Below are 23,754 nucleotides of genomic sequence, written 5' to 3' on the forward strand. Positions count from 1 at the left end.
GTCTGGTCCGCTCACAACCGCTTGACACCAGGTGAGGTCTCCTGACAACTGGGGGAGACCCAGGGGAGACAAGCCTAAGGTATCCATCCACCTCACCATGTCTCAAGACCAATTTGACTACACTGTGATCCTTGCCCCCCTGGTGACCAGGCTGTCTCGTGGACGACAGCAAAGTTCTGTGTCTGCACTCTCTCCTCCTCCCTTTACTTTTGCCCAGAATGGAAGGCCAGGGCACCGGAGTCTCTCGGTCCACTTGCTGCTTCTCTTCTTCCCAGATGCACTGGGTGTTCAAGGGTACACCTCGTTCGCTATGTTCTGAGATCTCACTCACTCAGACAGCTGTCTGGTGTAGTGTTCTCGGCCTGAACTAGAGATTTTCAATGGGGGGTAAAGGGCTTTAGAAAATTCCTCCGGGTCCAAGTCTGATCTGAAGACCTTGCTTAGCTGTCCTGATTTTCCTGGGCTCAGGGGCTTCTGGGACATGGAACGGTCTGTGCTAAAACCAGAGTCCAGGGCCCTGGGGCGGCAGCCATCCTCACTGTAGTTTGATTGTAGAAGAAGTGTCCAAAAGCGGTGGCCCGTGGTCCAATCTGGCCGGCCGCCTGGCTTTGTATCATCCACTTGCTGCAGTTCAGACCCCAGTGGCTCTAAATAAAGATTTATTGGAACACAGCTCTTCTCCGTCATTTACATCTTCTCCACAGCCACGTCTATGCTGCAATGGCGGAGTGGTCTGAAACCTCAAGCCTTGCCAGCCGATACTACTTAATATCTGACCTTTTACGGGAGACATTTACCAACCCCGGCTCTTAAAAAAAACCAGGGAGATCTCAAAGAGGGGTTTGTTCTCCCATGAAGCACCCTTTCCTTCCCTGAGGCCAGAAACCCGATTCTTCTGCTTTGGAGATGGGAGGCGGCAAAGACACGTGAAAATCCATCTGGCGAGTACTCTCTCTCAGTAGATATTACCAGGCGTTAGAATGAACAGAAAAGGTGTGCACGTCCAGTGAGCGAGCCTGCGCAGCGTGTGTGGCTAGTGGCTTGCAACCTTGAGCGTTCACGATGCTCCTCAGCCCTGACATTCAGGGTCCCACGCTGGTCAGCCTGCCCCAGCACCCCCTCCTGCCTTACCTTCCTCTGTCTCCTGTACCCTGCCGAGCCTGCTCAGAGTCACCGGCCTCCAGAGGCCCTGTTCGGCCACCTGTGGTTGAAAGCACAGCGGCGGGGATGAAAAGTGGGTGGAAATGTGGGGTCTGCTCCTTCCCAGCTCAATGGCTTTGGACGGGCCATTTCTATCCACTGTGGCTACTACTTGCCAGGGAGCTGCCCCTGGCCTGGCTCCTGGTGACCCCAAACATTGGAATGAAAGGGTTCTCCATCCGGGAGCATTTTGACAGCCCTTCATCTATTTGAGTGCAAGGTTGTGGCCATTGTGTATTTAAGTGCCTTCCGACCTTGGGGCTCGTGTTCCAGCCCTTTCCAAGGGTCCTCTGTGGGGAGGGGTCTCGTCTTCACTGATGTGCAGAAGCAGATCACCTGATTGTCCTGTCTGTCTTAGGCTGGAAGCTCCACTAACACCGTCCACCCTGCTGGTATTGAACTACTGTGACACAGCTTTCCTTCGGTCCTCTGAGCTAGGGCCACGTCGTCAGCTACCTGGGGGCCCTGCGGGTCTAGGCTCCAGGGGCCCACTGCCAGCAGGCACAGTGCAGTGAAAGGAACTTCCAGGCCTGAGCTCAGACTGATATCCATCTGACCTCAGTCACAAAGGCACAGCATAGATTTGGGGGGAATCAGGTGGAGTTGGAATAATTTCAATCAATCCATCAATCAATAGATTTAATCAATCAAATGTACTTGCTGGGAGGGCTCGGGAAGTGAGTTAAAGTTTCCGAGTGCTGCATGGAGCTAAAACTTAGCATTCAAGAAGAATTAAGTCGGTAACACGTGGGCGGCCCCTAACATTGTTTGGCATAATCTGGATCCCCGGTGGAAGGTGATTAGGCTTTCTGGAGGGGTGAGGTGACCTCAGAGATGTCTGAAATCACACACGTATGCACGCACTGTGACAACATTCCATCCATTTGGGATGAGACACATTGATTGAAGTGAGAGAAAATCCAGGCCAAATAATCGATGGCATGGAGTATCCCGGTGAAAATCCTCCTGGGATTGAGACTTCAGGCTGAGTGAACTCCTGAAACTCCGTTATTTGGACAGGCTTCTTTATTTACACCACTCAGTTGTTGCCAGGTGCTGTTTAGTGTGTCTGACCTGACGCCCAGCAGGACCAAGCATGGCCCTGTCCTGTGCCCACTTCACACCTGCTGCTACGGTCAAGTTCATAATTGCAGTCAGTGTGTCCATTCACCATGTCTGGGGGCTTCCTCTCTCTCACCACCCTGCTACAGTATGAAGCGTGATGTCCTTCCCTACTGTCTGATCTCTCCTGACAACATGTCCAAAGGATGTCTCGCCACCCTTGCCTCTAAGGAGCATCCGGCTGCATTTCTTCCAGGACAGACTTGTTTATTCTCTTGGCAGTCCGTGTCACTTTCCATGTCGTTCCCCAACGTCAGAATGTTAGTGCCCCAATTCTTGCTCAGTCTTCCTTAGTTAGTACCCAACTTTCACGTACATACAAATATTTATTTTTTTAGAACAAAACAGGCATAGTTTAGCTTATTTACCCACCAATGTCTGCCACAAATGAGCATGTGCTCTTTAAAATAGCACTCTCCACGGAATCAAAGGGACAGCAGACACTTAGAAGGTTTGATTGGAACTGGGGCCCAGTGCGTTGATGTTCCTGAGGGAGAAGGGGTGCAGCTTTGGGCGGGTACACGTGGGAAACATAATCCACACACTGAATTGTACATGCACAACCGGGTGATTGCTGTATGTTTTGCTATGAACGTTTTCTTTTTTTTTATTTAAAGGTGACTTTCAAAAAACATCATTTTATTGGGGACTCGTACAGCTTTTTATCACAATCCATCCATCCATCCATCCATTGTGTCAAGCACTTTTGTACACATGTTGCCCACATCATTCTCAAAGCACTTTCCCTCTACCTGAGCCGCTGGCATCAGCTCCTCATTTTTCCCTCCCTCTTCCCCCCTCCCTCACAAACTCTTGATAAATTATTATTTTCATATCTTACATTGTCCGTTGTCTCCCTTCACCCACTTTTCTGTTGTTCGTCCTCTTGGAGGGGGGTGTTCCCTCTTTCTCCCCATGCCTCCCTCTATCCTCCTGGTATCCCTACTCTCACTGTTGGTCCTGAGGGGTTGTCTGTTCTGGATTCCCTGTGCTGCGAGCTCTTATGTGTACCGGTGTAGCTATGTACATTTTCAACAACAAAATTAAGTTATTTTTTGTTAGGTCCAGGAGCACCCCCCACCCCGAGATTTCAGGCCCTCATTTAGTCACACATTCACTTTATCTGGGGCCCATGCAGTGTGTTTGGGACACATCGTCCCTGGGGCATGGCTGATGCCAGTGCCTGTGACTTGGACAGCCAGGCAGCCTGGTGGCCCCGGAGAAGTAGGGGCTAGAAACAGGGGCCTGTTAGGAACCTATCCCTTACAGGCTCAGTCTTGGGGACCTTCAGAAGGAAAGAGAATAGAGGAGACTCTCGTCACCATTTGACAGAGGAGTGGGGCCACGAGCCCAAGCTCTTGTCCTAGGGTCACAGGGCTGGTCAGTGCACGGTCAGAACCAGAGGGCAAGTGTCCACACTCCCAATCCAGCAGGGCTCCAGACAGGGAGCTTTAGGGTCTTGTTAAAATGTATGTTCGGATCCAGTGTAGTGTCTGGGGTGGAAATGGAAGTTCTCTGCAGGGAGCTGAACTGGAGTGACCCGTTCGGAAGTCCTGCCGTCCAGTGGTCCTTCCACCACCTTACTGACACCATTCATTCATGGCACACTCTCACTGAGGACCTTGTTTTTGTCAGCTCTGCGAAGGAAAGAGAGGAGAGAGCCAGGGAGAGCCCCTTCCTCGGTCCATCTGCACAGCTTGGGAAGGTCCCTTGGCCTCCCTGAGTGTCCCAGGTCTTCTGTAAAATGCCCATTGATTCTTTACCTGCCTGGAGCTGGCTTTCCGATGGCCTGTTGTGGTAGTATTTCCTGCCCCATCACATTCGGATCAACAAGAGACACCAGGCACACCTTTTGGGTTTGCAGATGGTCAAAGGTAGCCACTCCGGGACAGCGCATATTTCATCCAAGAGAAAGGTAGATTTGCCCATGGCCTCCGTCGCTGTAGACTCCCACTCAAAAGCAAAGATGGGAACCTGATGCCCGGGGTTCTCAGTCTACGGTCTACGATACTTTGATGAACAAACAAGCCTTACCTACTTCTGGAATTAAAGGCCCTTTGGTTGTGCAAACAATTGGCACTTGATTATGGGTGGTGCTGTGAGTTAGGCAATGGGCTTCTGACCTCCAGGCTGGTGTTTCTTAGCCACGATCTGTTCCTTGGGAGAGAGATGAGGCTTTCTGTCTCCATAGACACTCGTAGTCGAAGGAGCCCTGTCTGGGGCACCATGAGTGGGAATGAATGGGGAGACCTGGTGGCCTGCTCCCCGCGAGGCCAGTCCCTCCACAGGAGAAAGAGCAGGCTGTATCTTTCCACAAAGGTTTTTAAGTTTCAGAAACTGGAGGAAGCCGCTGCGCTGTCCTGTTGCTTTGCTATGAGTCAGCATGAACTCAATGGCAGTTGTTGGATTGGTATCCGTTGGAATTGACTCAATGGCAGTGGAGTTGGTACTAACGGAATTTACCCAGTGGTGGCATGGGAGCAAGGCCAGGCAATCAGCTTCCATGAAGCCCAAACCAAACTCACTGCCATCGAGTCAGCGCTGATCATAGCATCTCCCCGCGGGTTTCCAAGGCTGTCTACAGGAGTAGACAGCTCAGGCTTTCTCCCAGGGAGCTGCTGATGGTTTCCAACTGCCGACCATGTGGACCGCAGCCCACCGCGTAAGCCCTGTACCACCAGGGCTTCCTAGGTTCTATGAAGACTGAGACAGGAAGCCGTCTGGTGAAGTTCTGCTCTGTCCGCTCCTCTGTCCTCTCCTCTGTCTGTCCTCTGAACTCTGTAGTCTCTACTCTGCTATGAGTCAGAATCAAGTTGACAGCAACAGGCTTGATTTTTTTCTTGGGGTATGTGTGGGGAGGGTGTGTGTGTATTGTATTTGGTATATTGCCGTGGCTCTTACCTAGGATGACCTCAATTGAATTCACCTAATTGATCCTTGCTTGATGTTCACAGCCCTGTTCTGGCAGCATTTCACAGCGGCTGCTGTGAAAATACAGGCTGCTGTGTGGCAAGAAGGTGACAGGCATGGAGTTAGGGGCGGGGCTGGAGGTTAGCCATCCAGAGTCATTTCAGATCCACCAGGCCGTCGAGTTGGGGCTCTTTGGAGGACTCTTTCTCACGGCCCTGCCTTCACAGGGTGGTCCTGTCTACGGCACCACTCCTCCTTTTCCGAGCAAACTTCACTCTTCCATATCTAGGAGCTGAAGACACACACACACACACACACACACACACTCTTCTCACTGAGTTAGGTCCCTCTACTCAACAGGTGTCCTCTGGGTGGCTTCTTCCCTTTCTCAGGTGGGGAGGATTCCCCCTGGAGTGCAAGCCTGCAGGTGCCCCATGCTCCCTCCCCGCTGGTAGACAGGAGGACAGAACGGCCTTCTTCCTGGCAGCAGGGGGTTGGAATCTGTTGTCTGTGTGGAGCGGGCAGAAGTGGAGCCCAGGAGTGGGACAGCGTCAGACTAACCACAGCTGCCTGCAGTCCGGAGCTCATTTGATTCCTGTTTATTTTCCAAACCTGTTCTTCAACACCCTGTGTTCTTCCTGTGAGCTCTCTTTAGCTTAAAAAAGGAAAAAAGAACGAATCCCCATGTTTGCTGAAAACAGTCCGTGTGGCTGCAGAGCCCTGACTGACGGCCTTGCCTGGCTCTCTCCCGAGGCTCCGAGGCTCCGCTCGGTGCTCACAGTTGCTCTGATGGGTTGACATGCTGTAACCAATAGCAATGGCTTCGATTGATGGGGCACCTACTGGGAACTGGGAACCTGGCAAGCACCCCCTCAGGCCTCCCCACCTCTCCACAGAGCCTGTGGAGTTCACTGTTAAGCACCGCTCCTCTGATGTGGGGAGGGGAGTCTGCCCAGGGGCAGCTTCTGAAGTCACTTGTTTGCGATGGAGACCCTGGGCAGTGCAAGCAGTTAGCTCTGGGCAACTAATTAAAGGTTGGGAGGCTGACCCCGCCCAGAGGTGCCTCAGCAGAAAAGCCCGTGATCCACTTCCAGAAGGTCCCAGGCACTGACAAGCCTGACACCACAGTGCTGCTCTGACACCCCTGGAGTCCCCATGAAGTAGAACTGACCGGAAGGCACTGGCTCATACTCACTATGGGATTGTTCCGACAGGAGGACGTGTAGTAAGGCGTCGTCGCCTAGATGCCTAGCTCCTCCTACCCTGCACCCCAGGTCGGACCGCTCACTCCCCAGCTGCTGCCAGTCCTGCAGAGTGACTGCCGGAGGCTGTCTGTCCTCTCCGGGAAGTAGCCTTGGCTGGAGACTGACCTTGTCCAAGGTCGAATCCCCCTTTTTGGGCAGTCTGCAGCTGTGCTAGCTTGGCCATGTCTCCATGTTCCCTAACAATTTTCCGACTGAGAAAGAGGTCTGCAGCCCCGTCCTCTAAATCTGGGCACTCCCCGGGCCGCTTTGACCAACGAAATGCAGCAAAAAGAATGCTGTGCCCGGGCCTGGTCGGTCCTCAGATGCTGAAACCAAACCCAACTCACTACTGCAGCCCATCTGACACACGGAGACCCCTGTGCACTTCTGAGACAGGAGCTCTCTCTTTACAGGAGTAGAAAGCCTCGTCTTTCTCCCACAGAGCAGCTGGTGGTTTTGAACTGCTGACCCTGCCGTTCTCTGGGCTCCCTTCAGATGCCAGCACCTTCTAGTTCCTTGTTTGATAGACTCTCTCAGGGACCTACAGCTGCCACAGAGACCAATTCCCTGGGAAGTACTATATACATAATTTGCATATAAGCAATAAATATGTCTCAAGGCTGGATGTTCTTTTTGAACCCTCTAGGGGGTGTAGTGGGAGATAAAACAAAAACCTCCCTGCTGTCGGGTCAATTCTGACTCAGCAGCCCTGTAGGACAGGCTAGAACCACCCCTGCGGGTTTCTGAGACTGTGATTCTTTATCAGAGTAGGAAGCCTCATTTTCCTCCCATGAAGCAGCTGGGGGTTTTGAACTGCTGACCTCATGGTTAGCAGCCCAATGTGTAACCCATACCACCAGCAGGGCAGTAGGGAGGGAAAAGAAGTTTGGGCCAATGGTAAGGGTTTGGGGACAAAAAGCAAAGGCTCTTGGGTTTTGTCTTCTTGGTCAAAACTAGCCTGTGCAGGTTTCTGAGCAGGAGAGAAGTTGTGTTCGATGTGGTTAGCGTTAGGAAGGTCTCGGGGGTGGGTGGGCAGCATCATCAGGAAGGCAGTTGAGGGTCTTACAGTCGTCAAGGTAACAGGCATGCTGGTCTGGATCTGGGGACGTGAGTGGGGAGGAAGCAGGATGGGATGTAACTCTCCCCTGACAGGGACATTCATGCTAAACAGGTCCTTGGTCCCCATGATTCTGGATGTCCCTGGCTTGAGGATTTGAGATTCCGTGATGCTGTGATATTCCGGGTCTATTGTTTCCACAGTTCCATGATCTGATGAGTCACAAAACCCTGACGCAGCAATGCTAAAACCTCTTGATTCATTCTGTGCTGAACTAGTCGAAAGCCTAACCCATGTCTTCTCCAAGAGACTCAGGGAAGACTCAGTGCTTGTTTTTCTTCCTGGTTCCCTTCCATCAAAGTAGAGGCAGTGGGAGGGCCCTCTGCCTTCCCCAGAGGGGTCACCTGGGTCAAGGAGACCTAGGAGTGCGTGTGACTGTGTGTGCCTGCCTGCGCCGGTGGGCCGAGTAGCGGGGCTCCCTGTCAGAGGGCAGACCACATCTTCCTTTGGGGATCTGAGAGGTCCCGCCTGACCTGAGGCCAGTTACCCTCTTCTTTTCCACAATTCCTGGAGTCCTATACTGTGGCCTCACCGGGAGACTCGGCCGTTTGTGTGGGTTTACGCCAGTAGCTCCTTGATATCCCTTGTCAGCATAGTCAACCTTGGTGGACCTGAGTAGCCGGCAGTGCCTGGGTGACAGGGAATGGGGATGGCGAGGTCAGTGGCCAAGGGGATGCTAGGGACTAGGGGACAGGATCAAGGAGAGACGATCTCTAAAGCAGAGGTTCTCAACCGTCCTCATGCTCCAACCCTTTCATACAGTTCCTCATGTGGTGGTGACCCCCAACCATAAAATCATTTTCATTGCTACTTCATAACTGTCATTTTGCTACCATTATGAATCATAATGTAAATATCTAATGTGCTGGTTATATTTTCATTGTTACAAATTGAACAAAATGAACGCATAGTGATTAATCACAAAAACAACATGTAATTATATATTGTGAAATACTTATTTCTAATGACAAATAATGAGATTTTGTCTTGAAGCATGGTGTAGCATGGGTCACAATCTTCACTCTGGGTACTGGTATGTGGGCATATCTGCATGTGGGTGGACCTGGAGATGGATAAAGGAGCGGTGTCTCGGTTCCTAAGACCATGGGAAATATGTGTCTTAAGCGACCCCTGTGAAAGGGTCATTCAACCCCAAAGGGGTCGAGACCCAAAGGTTGAGAACCGCTGCTCTAAAGGGAGCCGGGATGTTAGACTGAAGTTCCAAACGCTAGATGGAGCTGAGACTTGGATCAAACCCCAACCAAACCTGTTGCCATCGAGTCAGCTCCGATTCCTAAGCAACCCTCGACAGAGTTTCTGAGTCTGTAAATCTCCCTGAGGACGAATTGCTTCACTTTGTTCCCACAGAGGAGCTGTTGGCGTTGGACCCCTGGCTTTGCAGTGAGCAACCCCCAGTTTAATCTGGTCTTGGCCCAAATGCTTATTCTTTTCTTTCCTCAACCTGCCTCTCAGCACCTAATCCCAGGGCTCACACTCACTGCCCTGGGGCCGATTCTGACTCATCACCGTGCTGTAGCACAGGGTAGAACTGCCCCTGTGGGTTTCCCAGATGCTACCTCTTCAAGGGAGTCGAAAGCCTCCTCTTCCTCCTGTGGAGTGACTGTGGTTTCAAACTGCTGACGTGGCAGTTAGCAGCCCGGCACATAACTACAGGGCCTACCTAAAGGGGGCTGCTGCCACTGTCAGGTAAGCGCCAGAATGCTCACTTCAAGGCCATTGGTTCGAAGCTGCCAGCTGCTCCTTGGGAGAACGATGAGACTACTCTGCTCCCATCAGGACTTAGAGCTTCAGACACCCTCTGCAGAGTCACTCTGAGTTGAAATGGCTTTGATGAGGGAGGGCTTGGTTGGGTTGTAAGGCCACCTTGCTAGGCTGGCAGGAGGCTCTGAACACTTGCCATCAGCTGCCAGTGGCTCATTCTGGAGGCACCGAGTGCCCTCAGTGTGCACAGGGCAGTGGAAGTGGAGGTGTGGGTACTCCCAAGGTGGGAAGCAGGAGAAGCCCCAGCGGGCTCACAGGGTAACCATGGTCCACCTCTCCTTGGGCAGGGGAGGCGGGGTCTCTGGGCAGGCTCCTCCCTCTTGGGGTTTGGCGAGTGCCTCTGAAAAGGAGCTGGACCTGGCAGTCACCATCGCGGCTGCTTGGTTCGGAAAGATGGGGGAGGTGTGGTTGTTCATCCATCCATTCAATCACTCAACAAGTGCTTCTCTGTGTCAACAGGTGCGCACCCACACCTGCGTGGACTTTCGGAACCATCACCCTGTCCTGTCGATACCTTTCATGCCTTTTGTCCATCTGTCCACTGCCTTTCTCTTCCACTAGAACGTTCACTCCAGGAAGCTGCATCTTACCCACGACTGTTGTGTCGGCTCCTTCCTGTGGCGAGCCTGCGCACAACACACCGGAGCACTGTCTGGCCCTGGGCCATCCTCGCCTGTGTCCCTCAGAGCATGTCTTCGGGGTGGACTTCCTCTCACCCTGCCCCCGGCTGCCCAGCATGCGGGACTCAGGTGTTGCAATCCTCAGTTTGCAGATGGAGCAACCAGCGCTGAAAGCCACGGTGCTGGTCCAAGGAGTCCCTCGGGAAGTGGCAGACATGCCTGGCCCACATTAGTGAAGACCCAAGACATTAGTGAAGGCCCAAGGCTTGTTGTCCTTCCTCTACCAATCTGTGGCGATGTCGAGGGGGCGGGGAGCCGCTTACCTGCTCTCTTCAAGCCGTCCAGGGCTCGAGGAACCTTGTTCTGCCATGGGCCATTTGGATCTTGAGCCCTCATGGGCCACACTGTCAAGCCTGTAATTAACTCACCCCTACGTGATTGGGGAGCTGCTCCTCTTTGGTGAGACCTCTGACGGACTGTGACGTAGGGTGGTTTTGGTGATTTCTCGGGCTGAATAGGGCTGGACATTCCCCACCCCTGTAAGCAGGAGAGCCAAAGCCAGCATCATGGCGAGGAAGGGAAAGAGGCACAGGATCCACAGGCCCCTGAGCAGACTGACGGGCAGTGTCTCCCAGGCAGGGAGGAGGTCAGGATGCCCCAGGCCTAGGGAACCCCTCTTGGGGAACAAGGAGGGACAGCTGATCTCCTGGGTGAATGGGAGGGAGGAGAGCCATGTCCCCTTGCCCACCTTCCTGGAGAGCTAGAAGCCATCCTGTCTGCTGTCATTTCTCCTCAGGAATTCAGTGCTGAGTCTGGCTCATGCCTGTCAAAGCAACTGACCGCAAAGTCCACCCCCGAATGCTTCTCCCTGCAGGCCCCCTTCTCCAGGCTGTGGAGCTCAGAGACCCCCTCTGTGGTGTGAAATAGACTCTCTGCTAAGTCCCCCCAGCCCCCACCCCACGCCCTGGCCAGTGGAAGGACGGCCAGAATGCTCCTTGGAAGTGAAGATGGCAAGACTTCGTCTCATATGTTTGGGCGTGTTAGCAGACAAGAGCAGTGCCTGGAGAAGGACGTGGCGCCTGGTTAAGCAGAGGGGCAGGGAGAGGGCGGGAGACCCTTGAGAAGATGGAATGATAGCAGCTGCAGCGACGGGCTCGGACACAGGAACCCTTGTGAGGACAGCTCAGGCCTTGGCGGTGCTTCCTTCTGCTGTACGTCGGGTCTCTGTGGGCCGGAGCCGACCCAATGGCACCTAGTGCTGTCAGGTCTGGGCTAACTCTCTGCAGGGCCTGGAGAGTGCTGTGTCACACTCACTTGCCATTGAAGCCAGCCTTTAGCTGCTACACCACCGTCTGTCCCAGAGAGGAAGGTGTGACTCTCACTGACAACCTGGCCCCATTTCTCAGGAGTGATGCTTCCCAGCCAGGGAAGATGTGCATACCTGGTGGTGGGCAGGGGGCAATTGTCAGATGAGCATGGAGCTTCAGCAATCAGGGGATGAGCATGGCTGTGAGGACTCACTGTCAGAGGCTGTTGTCATAAGCTGCTCCTCACACAAATCTGCTGCGTCCCAATGTCCTAGTAAGGAAAGTCAAGTTCAAGGGTGTGGGGAAGTGACTTACCTGAAAATACAGCTGAGAGGTGAAAAATGTAGGGTTCTAAGCCAGTCCCATCTGGATAGAAAGCTCTCCACCCAGTCCTAAGAGCCCTGGTGGAACCATGGTCAGCACTCAGCTGCAGAACCTGGGAGGTGGCAGCTCTACCCTGCCAGTAGCTCTGCGGGGGGAAGACCTGTTCTCGGCTCCTATCAAGATTACAGCTCAGGAAACCCTGCGGGGCAGTGATGCACTGGTCTATAGGGTCCCCATTAGTCCAGACTGGCTCAGCAGGCCACACAAAACAACAATCTACCCCCTCTTTCTGCTAGAACCTCTGCTTTGAGGAGCCCAAGGCACAGGAAGAGCACGGATGGGAGGGACGCTGTAGGCAGCAGAGCTGCTCGTGGAGGGCTGGAATATTAAGCGGTCTCTTAACTTAAATCTAGTGTTTCGAAGCACACACTCTCCTGGGGGGAGTGAGAGAGCACCTCCCACCCCTGTGCATGTTCCCTGCCTTCTTATTGCAGGGCCCCTCCCTCTGTTGGCAGATGTTAGAGTTTTACATTAGAAAGATGAGGCTTTCTACACCCATAAAAGAGGGGTGCATATGCAAATGTGGTGAAGAAAGCTGATGGTGCCTGGCTGTTAAAAGATAGAGTGTCTGGGGTCTTAAAGGCTTATAGTCAAATAAGCTGCCATCTTGCAGGGAAGCAACAAAGCCCATGTGGAAGAGGCACACCAGCTTCTTCCATATGTGAGATCTTAAGGTGTCCACAGGAAAAGGTATCAGAAGTTCAAACCAAAGCAATCAAACCAATGTGAACGGACAGGGACCTAGTGGAGACCTAAAACCCACCTGCAAGTTACCTGGACAGTCCCTCTCAGAAGAGCCACACAGAAGGGATGATAAATCCAGGGTGTGGTAAGGCACTGATGAAGCATGTAACTATCCTCTAGTTCTCTAATATTTCCTCCCTTTACTATTATGTTTTTATTTGTTTTACCCCATTAGAGTTGCATATGCTTATTTGTATAATTAAGATTGTTTGATACATGAACACCAAGACAGATAACCCTTCAGAAACAGTAACAGGAGTAATGGTTCCCTGAGGGAATGGGAAGGTGGAGAGAGGGAGAAAAAAATGGGGACTGCTGATTGCACTGATGACTGTATAGCCCCACTCCAGGTGAGTGGACAACAGAACTGTATATAAATGGATATATTGGATGGTGTACGATGTAGTAAAACACAAATAAATAAGAATAAGAGTTCCTGTTGTGGGAGAGAGGAGATAAAGGGAGCTGATATCAAGGGGTTCAAGAAGAAAGAAAACGTTTGGAAACTGACTGTGATAGCAATTGTACAATATGGCTTGAGGTGATTGAACTAAGGATTGTTATGGTATCTGTAAGAACTCCCAATAAAATGATAAAGAATAGTAAGTAAATAAAATAAAATTGATTTGCTATACACCCTCCCACCCCACCAAAACAACCCCCAAATGATTTATAGTCTTTGAAACCCAAAGAGACAGTTCTGCTCTGCCCTATAGAGTTCTTATGAGTCAAAATTGACTGAGTGGCCATGAGTCCCCCTGCCCTCAGGGACAAGCTAGTGCCCTAGTACCGATGTCTGTGGCCAGACAGACAGGAGGGACCCAACCCTATCCTCTGGAGGTTTATCTCATCCTCTTGGACATCCAAGGATTTGCTCCAGGGACTTTGGGCAAGTTACTTTGCTTTTCTAGGTTTCTTTGCCTGTATAAATGGACTGATAATCCCCTGATAGCAGTCATGAAGACCGAATGGAATTGACAAGAAGGAGAGGGGCTGGGCCGGGGGTCAGGGAGGAGGGGGATGAAAAAACAGGGCATCAAGGAGAGTGAGACTCTCTTGGGACAAAGGTCAAAATCTCATAGAGAGCTGTTGAATGGTTGGTACCCTTGACTGGGTGATTTCTAAACTCAGAGCAGCACTCCCGAGAGGGGACAGAATGGTGAAGACCCACTGGCTGTGGGTGGTGAACGTGCTTAGGAGAGCCTCTGCCAAGATCCTGGTGGAAGCCAGGAATGAGACCTTGTTGTAAGACACCTTTGGGGCTGGCTTTCCTTTGAAAAAGAAAGCTGTGCTGAGTCTGTTGCTTTGTGTGTTCATGTCCTGTGGCTGCTGTGACAAAGGACTACACACTTGGTGGCTTAAAAGTGGTAGAAATTCACTCTCTGGAAAGTAAAAGGAAATGGAAGAAAGAAATAGGAGGCAACGGACATTTATAGAGGTCTAAATACAGGCATGTATATATGTAAATATATTTATATATAATGATAGAGAAATAGATCTATGTACATAGATTTATATGTTAAGTATTAAGGCAGCAGATGGACATTGGGCCTCCACTCATGTACTCTTTAAACACAAGAACACTTTGTTCTAATCACCTGGCATTCCATGATGCTCACCTCTCTTAAGGGATCGCTAAAGACAAAATGGGTGCATAAGCAAATGGGGTGAAGAAAGCTGATGGTGCCTGGCTATCAAAAGATACAGCATCTGGGGTCTTAAAGGCTTGAAGATAAACAAGCAGCCATCTAGCCGAGAAGCAACAAAGTCCACATGGAAGAAGCACACTGGCCTGTGTGATCACGAGGAGTCGATGGGATCAGGTATCAGGCATCAAAGACCTAGAACAAAGAATCATATCAATGTGAATGAGGGGGAGTGCAGAGTGGAGACCCCAAATCCATCTATAGACAATTGGACATCCCCTTACAGAAGGGTCACAAGGAAGAGATGAGCCAGTCAAGATGCAGTGTAGCACCATTTAAACAATTTTCCTCTAGTTCTTTAATGCTGCCCCCACACCCCATTATCATGACCCCAATTCTACCTTACAAATCCATTTAGACTAGAGCATGTAAATGGGTACAGATAAGAGCCAGAAACACAGGGAATGTAGGACAGATAAACCCCTCAGGACCAATAATGAGAGTAGCAATATCAGGAGGGAAGGGGAAGGTGGGGGAGAAAAGGGAACTGATTACACTGATCTACATATAACCCTCTCTCAGGGATATGGATAACAGAAAAGTGGGTGTAGGAAGATAGCAGGCAGTGTAAGACATGAAAAAATAAATAATTTATAAATTATCAAGGGTTCATGAGCAAGGGAAGATGGGGGTGGAGGGGGAAGTGAGCAGTGAGCTGATACCAAGGGCTCAAGTAGAAAGAAAATGCTTTGAAAATGATCATGGCAACATATGTACAAATGTGCTTGACACAAATGGATGGATGTCTGGATTGTGGTAAGAGCCGTATGAGCCCCCAATAAAATAATTTAAAAAAAGAAGAAGACATTCACTCCTTCCCAGTTCTAGGCCAGGGAAGTCCAAAATAAGCATCCCTGAACTGAATAGAAGGTGTGGACAGGCATCCTCCCTCCAGAGGTCCCCAGGGCAGATGTAGTTGCCTCTGCCAGCGCTGGGTGGCTGGGAGCACCCCACCAAGGGCAGCATTTCAGACCTCTCTCTGCCCATGTTTGCACACAGGGTGTGGATGTGCCAAATCTCTAACCCACCTTCTCTCTCCTAATCAAAACACTCAAAACTCTCCCATTGAATCCACGTCGATTCACGGGGACCCGACCAGACAGAGGACAACTGCCTCTGTGGGTTTCCAAAACTGTCACTGTTTACAGGAGTAGAAACCCGCCTTTCTCACCAGGAACTGGCTGGTGATGTCCGACCGCTGACCTGCGCTCCTGCAGCCCACTGGTCACCACCACACCTCCAGGGCTCCTCCCTCGTATAAGCACACTTGTAATTGGACTCAGGGCCAGTCTAGAGGACTCATCGCAAAACTTAATCACATCTGCAACCGCCTCCCCCCATGCCCCTTTTCCTGATAAAGTAACATTCACGGTTCTAATATTTCCGAGAGAGACATTATTCTGTCTTCCACACTTTTTACGTTTTCAAAAAAGAACAAGGCAATGGTGGGATAGGTATTGGGTATGAGGTAGGGATTTTGCAGAGCAAGAGTGGGAGAACTCTGGTTATGTTTGGAGGAGTCAGTTTAGACTTGAAAAATCACAGTATCACCCATGGGAAGAATGGGCTTGTGCTTCCCAGTTTCCGCCCCAGTTCCTCTTTTTCCCTCTTGGCAAGTTGGGTCCCTTCCTTTGTGAAAGCCCAGCCCTGGGGATGGGAATGCCTGAAGGTCGGTTTCAGGCAGAGAGGCAGAGACAGGCCCACGCAGACCTGGAATCACTGACCTCTCTCAACAAGTCCAAGAGGGGGGCGCCATGACCTCACCTCACCGAAGAGGAATTAGAGGTTTGAGGGCGAGACGTACACGGGTCACACCGTGGGTGAGGAGGACGCACAGGCGCCGGGAGGAGGGGACTCTGCCCAGCTGGTTCTGTTCCACGAACCAGTTTCCTGTAACAAGCAGGCCCGAGGGTGGAGGGAGCCAACTCAGTGGGCAGCGAGGAGCAGGGAGCCCGGCTGAAGAACGCTGGAGCTTCTCTGCTCCCAGATGTCACTTGAGGAAAACTGCAAAAGGAAAAGGAAGGAAGTTTCTATTTTTGATGAGATATGGATGAAAAGAAGACCTCTAAATTATTAAAATTCCAGAAATAAATGATGTATTCAGGTCAGCTAGAAAACGGCTTTTCATTTTATGCATGTTAACCCCGTCAGCCCACTCTCACTCACTGACTGGGGACCTTGGGGTGCCACTTACCCTCTCGGCACCTCAGTGTGGCCGCCTGTAAATTGGGCTGGGAGCTAGATGGTGGTGGGAGGGGGCACTCCCAGGACGCTGGCACAGTCTTTCCAGATGAGCCTGCCGGCCTGGCAGGGGGGCAGGCCTCTCTGGGCCCCCTGCGAGTCTCAACTCCACTTCCCTCTTGGCTCCATTTTGCCTCCTCTTGCACCCCATTGCCCTCAGGATCAGCCAAAACCCGCTCCAGTGGCTCACCCTTTGCCTAAGCCTCTCAGATAACTGGGGGGGCAGACAAGTCCTTACGAGTACGCCTTCCATAAAAACCACAAACAACAAATCCAAAGCCATCGCCGCTGAGTGTGCTCTGAGCCCTGGTCCGTGTGGCACCTGTTGCTGGGTGGAACTACTCCGGGGCATTTCTGGGTCATCACCTTTGACAGGGAGGCCACCGGTCTCTCCTGCAGGGCCGTGAGTGGGTTCGAACTGCCAACCTTTTGTTTAAGAGTCAAACACAAACTGCTGCGATACCTGGGGGCCTCCTGGGCTCTGACTTATTTAATCCTCCAAGGACTCTCAGAGGCAAATAATATCACCATCTTCATGCCCAGAGGGCAGACAAGGGTGCAGTTGGACAAAGCAGAAGGCAACCGACAATGGTGGAGGAGGGGAAGACACTGGGGGCTGCAATAGCGAAAGCCCACCTCGGTCAATACTGCTGCTCGCACCATCCTGCCGCATCGACACACAGACGCTTGGATAGGCAGAGCCGCGGGTGGCACAGATGTGGGCGGCAGTGGGAGGATGCCCATGGACAGATAAGCAGGGTTGACAGAGGATGTGAGTCGATATGCATTCACCTGTGCTGCCTCTATCTCCATGAATGTGGTGGGGCCATGTGATGATCTCTTATGCATAACCAAACACCTGGAGGGAGCGAGTCCCTGGGCCTGGGGGCTCCGGGTCAAAGCCTGAGTGTCCTGCTCGGGCCCACGGGCATCGCAGAGTGCACCGAGACCGTGCTCGGCATCCTACTTCGGCAAGCAGCACTGGAGGGGTTAACGGTGTGTGAGCAGCCAGGTCGGGGCAACCATGGGTCTCTCCCCAGCCAGAGGCAAGAAGGGTGATGAAAATGAAAGACACATGGACACGGGTAGAAAACTGGACTATGGACCAGCCAACATCAGCACCCTCAGCCCCGAGACCAGGAAAGCCAAACAGTCGGTGCCCGGCCACCGCAAGCACTGCTCCGAAAAGGAGCCTGTGGGAAGGCCCTGGGATGAGTGAGGGGGATGTGCAGAAGAGAACTCAGTGTCCTGAGAGAGATGAAGCTAGAGGCTGGTGGGATCCCCAAGACAGCAGTCCTCAGTCACCCTTCAGGTCTGGACGTGAACTCACCCCTGTTAGGAGAATCCCCCATGTAAGAGCAAGAGGGTGGGCTTCGCCCAAAGACAAGAGTTCAGAGGGTTAGAAAGGAGGACTTCCAATGGGAGGCACAGGGAGGGACAGCACCCAATTCTCATGGAAACGTTTCAGAAGATCTGCTTTAAAAACATCACAATCTTCCTCTTAGAGTTGGGACAATGGGGCTTAGCAGCCCAGTGCTTGTACACAGCCCAGTTGGAGCCCCAGAGTGGGCTGCCTGGCTCCAGGTCTGACCACCCAGCCTGGTTGTAGATGGGCCCTTCGGAGACCATCTTGACCCACCTTCTCAGACAGAGCCCTGCTAACCACTTGCTGTTCATTTAACCCTGACACATGAGGAGCCCACGCGTGTGTACGTGTGTATTGTGTACATGCGTATGCATACATGCGTGGTGAGTGTGCACACGTGTGCATGTGTGTGTGCACACTCGTGTGTGCGCATGCCCACATGCATGTCAGAGTTGTGTTTCATAAGCTTGTCTATGCAGATTCTTCAAAAGTAGGTCACCATCCTTTTTCTGCAGTCCAGGGTGGGCTCAAACCGTTGACCTTTAGGTTAGCACAGGCCTGTGAATCTCTGCACCACCAGGGACTCCCTCCCTCCTCCACGCATTCCTCTCCTCCAGGTGCTCCATTCTACCGCCCACAGGGCACCTTCCTGGGCTCCCACCTCTGTGCCTCCACACCTGCTGTCCCCGCTGTCTGCGATGCTGTGTCCTCAAGACAAAGGCCCAGCAGACTCATCAGTCACCTGCTCCAGCGAGCCTTCCCAGCTTCCCACGGAGAACTGTCACCCTTCCCCTGGGGCGCACGCAACGCCGTGCCCCCACTTCCCGGCTCACCACCGTCCCGTTAGACTGTCAGCTCTGGAGGACAGGCGCATGTTAGGCCAACGTTCTCCCCATTTGGCGTGCAGCCCAGGGGGTACTTGCTGGTGCCTGTGAGAGTGGACTGGACTGCCCCCCTCAGTGGAGGGTTGCTGGCTGCTCCAGAGCCTGGATCCAGGCCGCCACGCTAAGGGCCACACGTCCCTGGATCCCTGAGGTTCTTTTCCTATCCAGGGACTCGCTGGGTGGTGGAGACATTGGGTTGCCATGGCAACAGTGAGCGTCACCACCTCCCACCCCACCCCATACCAGAGCAAACGTTCCACAGAAATCTCAAGAGATGACACCCGGTGCAGTGGGCGCTGCCCCCCCTCCTGTACTCTCCCCACAACAGCCCCAGCCTGCCCTCCCACCCAGGGCAGCAGGACACCTGGAGGCCACCTACTTAGAGCTGTGCCTGAGTCCAGAGCCAGGCCTGGCCTCACGTGCCCTCTCGGTGAGACAGTGTCCAGTGGGGCACACCCCACACTCCAAAGCCCCACCCACGCTCCTCTGTTCACAGCCTCGGACAGAGTCAGACCCCTTCACCCTTAGATGGGAAAACCTGGGCCCAGAGGAGAGCAGCAGCTTCCCGACTTCTTGCCAATGCTGGCTTCCTGCTGCTGTCTGTCCCCTCGCCCCCATCCTACAGTCCCAAGGAAGGGATGGAGCGGGGACTTCGGCTGCAGAAATACCAAGCTGCACGCCTTGGAACACATTGGCCTCTGGTCCCCCTGAAGACTATCCAGGACTCCATTATGAGGAAATTCCAGAAGGGTGGCCTCGCTGAAGACACATGGTCTTCTCCCTGAAAGCGGGGCTGCAAGTCCAAATGCTGAGTGCCGACTCCACGGGAAGCCTTGTTCTCGGCTCTCGGAGATTCCCGGCACAGAGACCCCAGGGTGCAGTCTGCTCCAGGCTGTGCTGTCCCCTGCCCACTTGTTTCTGCCATCTCTTTGATAAACCTGGTCCCCAAATCGCATCCTGCACAGCAGGGTCACTCGTCCTGCCTCCTTCCCACCCACCGTGTTTCGTTGTCACCAGGCGCTGACTCCTTGTGGTCCCGTGTGTGAGAGAAGGAAGCACTGTGCAGCCCTCTGACATCCTCACGCTTCTTGTGGTGGCAGCCCCCCGTCGATGCATCTTCTTGAGAGTCTCCCTCCTCTTCACTGACCGCGTTAGGTCGGGTAATCTAAAGAAACAAACTCACTGACACTCACCTATGTGGGAGAAAGCACTTGATATCAAGGAGTAATTGGTCACCCAGAAAACACCCCAGCCCAGTCCAAATCAAGTCCAAAAGTCTGGTATTATCCCGTAAGTCCGATACTAGTCCACCAATCTCTCTTCAGACTCATGCAGCAGCCACAGGCAAGGATGCAGGGTGCAGGAAGATCTCAGGCTGGTGAGTGCAAAGTCTTGTGGATCCAATGGCAGTGGACGCATCTCCAGGAACTCTGTGCCATCAGTACCATCAGCTCGAAGTGACTCATCAACAGGAAGGTGAAGCAGAGAGGGGGGAGGCCTCTAGCGAGCTGTTTATCTTGGTTGTGCCTCCAAATGAGGTCATCAAACTCTGACCTGATTGACAGGCTAAACTCCACCCCTACCCTTTCTTTATCAAGTTGACATGAGATTATGTAACTATTGCACACCAACCCTCTACTTAACCAAACCTGATGTCCTTCGCTAGGGACTGTCTCTCTTGATCATATATCCAAAGTATGGGCAACAAAGTCATCTTGCTTCTAAGGAGTATTCAAACTGTGCTTCCTCAAGACAGACTATGTTTTCTCTTGGTTGTCAACAGCAACTTCGATGTTCTCCACCAGCACCGGAGATCAAAAACACTGATTTTACCGTGGTCTTCTTTACTCGCTGTCCAGCTTTGATATTCATGGGAGGTGACTGATAGACTGCCCCTTGGGTCAAGCACAACTGAGTCCTCAAAGTGACTTCCTTGCTCTGTAACATGTTAAAGAGGGCTTGTGCAGCGCACCTGCTCAACAGGAAGGCATCTTGACCGCTGCTCCCATGAGCACAGCTGGTGGAACCACGCAAGGTGAAATCCTTGACACCCTCCACCTTCTCTCTGTGTATCAGGATGTTGTCTCTTGGTCCAGTCTTGAGGATTTTTGTTTTCTTTACATTGAGTTGCAATCCATCCTGAAGACTACAGTCTTGGATTTTCATTAGCAGGGGTTTCCAGTCCTCTTCGCTTTCAGCAAGAAAGGTGGTATCATCTGCATGTGGCAGGTTGTTAATGAGCCTTCCTCCATCCTCTGCATAGAGTCCAGATTGTCACATTCTCTGTCAGCAAATAGATTGAATAAGAATGACAAAAGGACAGCAACACTGATGCAAACTGTGCCAGTCTGGGTAGACTAGAGAAACAAATTCAAAAACACGTTTATGTGCGTGAGAAAGAATGTTACATACAACAGCAGTTGGATATTCAGAAAACTTCCCAGCCCAGTCCAGATCAAGTCCTTAATTGATATTAGCCCGTATGTCTGATACCAATCTATAAAGTCCTCTTCACGAACATGTGCAATAACACGGAATGCAGGACAATCACAGGCCAGTGGGTACAAAATCTTTGGATCCAGTGGCGTTGTAAGCATCTCAGTGTTGGCAGGGGTTTCCAGGTGCAGGGTTCTGACTGCATCAGGGTAGGTCCATGTGGCTTCTGCAGCTCCCAGGGCGTAGCAGTGCCATGTGTCTTGTCAGTGGAGCATCATCTCATGGAGTGAGCCGAGAGAGAGAAGTATCTCCTGCCTCCAAGGAGGAAAATACAGGAGTTCCCAGAATTCCAAGGAGAAGGCCATGCCCACACAGAGGCCTCATTGGCTATATCTTGACTGACAGGCCAGACTCCACCCCTTCACTCATAATCCTCTCAAATTGACACCAGAGTACGTAACTGCCACACATACACTTTCTGATGATAAATCATGCAGTCAGTACACTCCCGTGTTCTATGTCCAGGTTCCACCTGAGCGTGATTACCTTAACGCCGGAGGGGCTAGGTTTTACAACACATGAGGTCATTATATCGTGTCACAAAATGGAGGTAGTTACAGGATACTGAGAGCATGGCCCAGCTAAGTTGGCACGTGGGAGGGGCTGGGGAGACACAGTTCAGTCTATAGTAGGAGGCGTCTGGAACAACTGTGGTGGGGGAGGGGGCCATTAGTTGGGCAGAAGATCAGAGGAGATAAGTGGCTTTCCCAAGTCTAATAACTGTCAGAAGCAGGATCTGAACCAAGGTCTTTCTGTCCCTGCATTGTCTGGCTAGACAGCATTGGGTGAACTGCTCATTCCAGAAGCCCAATGTGGAGCACTGAGGGCGTAGGGGTTCAGTTTGGCTAATGAAGACCCTCCAGGCAGCTGGCACGGTGCCAGCATCGCCCTGTGAATTGGCTGAAGAGCGCATCCAATCATCACAAGCATGGATCACACAGATGGGGAAATGGAGGCTCAGGGAGGTTAAGTGGCTTTCCCTGAGCTCACGGGTGTTGGCACAGGAAATGGAGATTGGATCTTCAGGGCTTGGTGCTCCGTGCATACACCTGTGTGTATTTTCTTATGGAAGGCAGTTGAGGCATAAACGCACCAGTGTTGCCTTGGAGACGTGGGAGGGAGCAGTCCTGCGGGCCCAGCTGAGCCTCCTTCCCTCATGGAGTAAGTGGAGGTGGGCGGGACAATGGGGTGAGGAAGCCTGCTCGTGGGGCAGGGAGCCTCGGACAGTCCCTGGGCACGCAGCACACCACCTGCCAGGCTTGAGGCTCTGTCCTGGAGGCAGTGGGACAGGTGGAGAAGGACGAGAGCAGGAGAGCAGTTTAGCTCGGGGATCAGGGGCAGGGCTCTGAAACCAGCCCGAGGGGAATTTGAATCCCTGTTCTACCACCTACCACAGGTGGGTGTGCGTTGGAGACCGCGATGCATTCTTTCTGAGCCTCTGCTTTCTCACCTGTAAATGGAGGTGGCATGACTGACCTCTTGACTTACCAGGACTAAAGAGCCCGTGTGCGAGAGGCCCGGCGGTCAAGAGCAAAAAGGCTAGTTGTGATAGTGTCCATTTCACTTATCGTCCGAAGCTGGCCCACGGCCCTTGCCTCTTTGCTTCCCCCACGCTTGGCACTTAGTAGGCGCTCGGTGTGAGGGGGCTAAAGGGGCTGAGTAGTCGCTGTCTTGTCTTTCCGTATTGATGCGGTCATCTTCGGCCTTGGGGGCGGGGAGTGCCATGGGAAGAGATGATGGCCTCCCTCAGCTGGTTCCATGCAGCTCCGCCCTGCGTCGGGCACATACTCAGGAGCTGGCTGGATCCAGGACCACCTACGGGCTCCACGCAGAGCCATGGCGTCTCCTCGGCACCTGCAGGTCCGTCTTCCACAGGTGGAGGTGTTTGACAGCGCTCAGCAATGGGACGTTGTTCCTATTCCCAGAAGTCATAGCAGTGCCTTGTGTCCTGGTCTGCTTTGTTGGTGGGGTTCCATTCCATAGGACTTGTGAGGAGGAACTGGAGGAGAGAGACAGACAGACAGACAGACAGACAGCAGAGTTAGAGATGGGCAGACCCACATCGTCTTGCTCTTTCCCGGAATCGTTTATTCACAGTAGCTTCCAAGCCTCTGCCTTCCCCTCCTTGGTGGTCTTGGCATTGGCTGTGATTGGAGCGCCACTGCTGGTGGGGAAGGGAGTTGGCACAGGCGGCACTGATGGGAGAGCGTGTGGCCCCTGTAGTCTGGCTTCCTGGAGGGCGGCCGTTGTCACCCAACAGTCAGCCCAGATATGCTGACAAGCTCATGACCTTGAGCCCAAGCCCAAGAACCAGGCAGCTGGTCCTGTCATCTCACATCACCTTGGCCTCCCCACCCCCACCCCAGCCTGGAGCTCCACTGCCCTCCCTCCCTTCCACTCCATGAGCTCCCGCCCACACAGAGCCTGCCTACCAACCTACATCATCGGGCTCTCATCTCCATAGCAACACCCACTGCCCCCGCACAGGACCACTGTGTGGAGCGAACCCAAAGCCCACACCCTGCTCTCAGGCTGCCCGTTTTGATGAGGAGGACACCCACACACCTGCCCAGGCCAAGACTCAGCGCCCATTTGTGTGCCTGCCCCTCACCCACAGGAGAGAGAGAGACA

Source organism: Tenrec ecaudatus, chromosome 8 (genome assembly GCF_050624435.1).
Source record: "Tenrec ecaudatus isolate mTenEca1 chromosome 8, mTenEca1.hap1, whole genome shotgun sequence".
NCBI classification, from domain to species: Eukaryota; Metazoa; Chordata; class Mammalia; order Afrosoricida; family Tenrecidae; genus Tenrec; species Tenrec ecaudatus.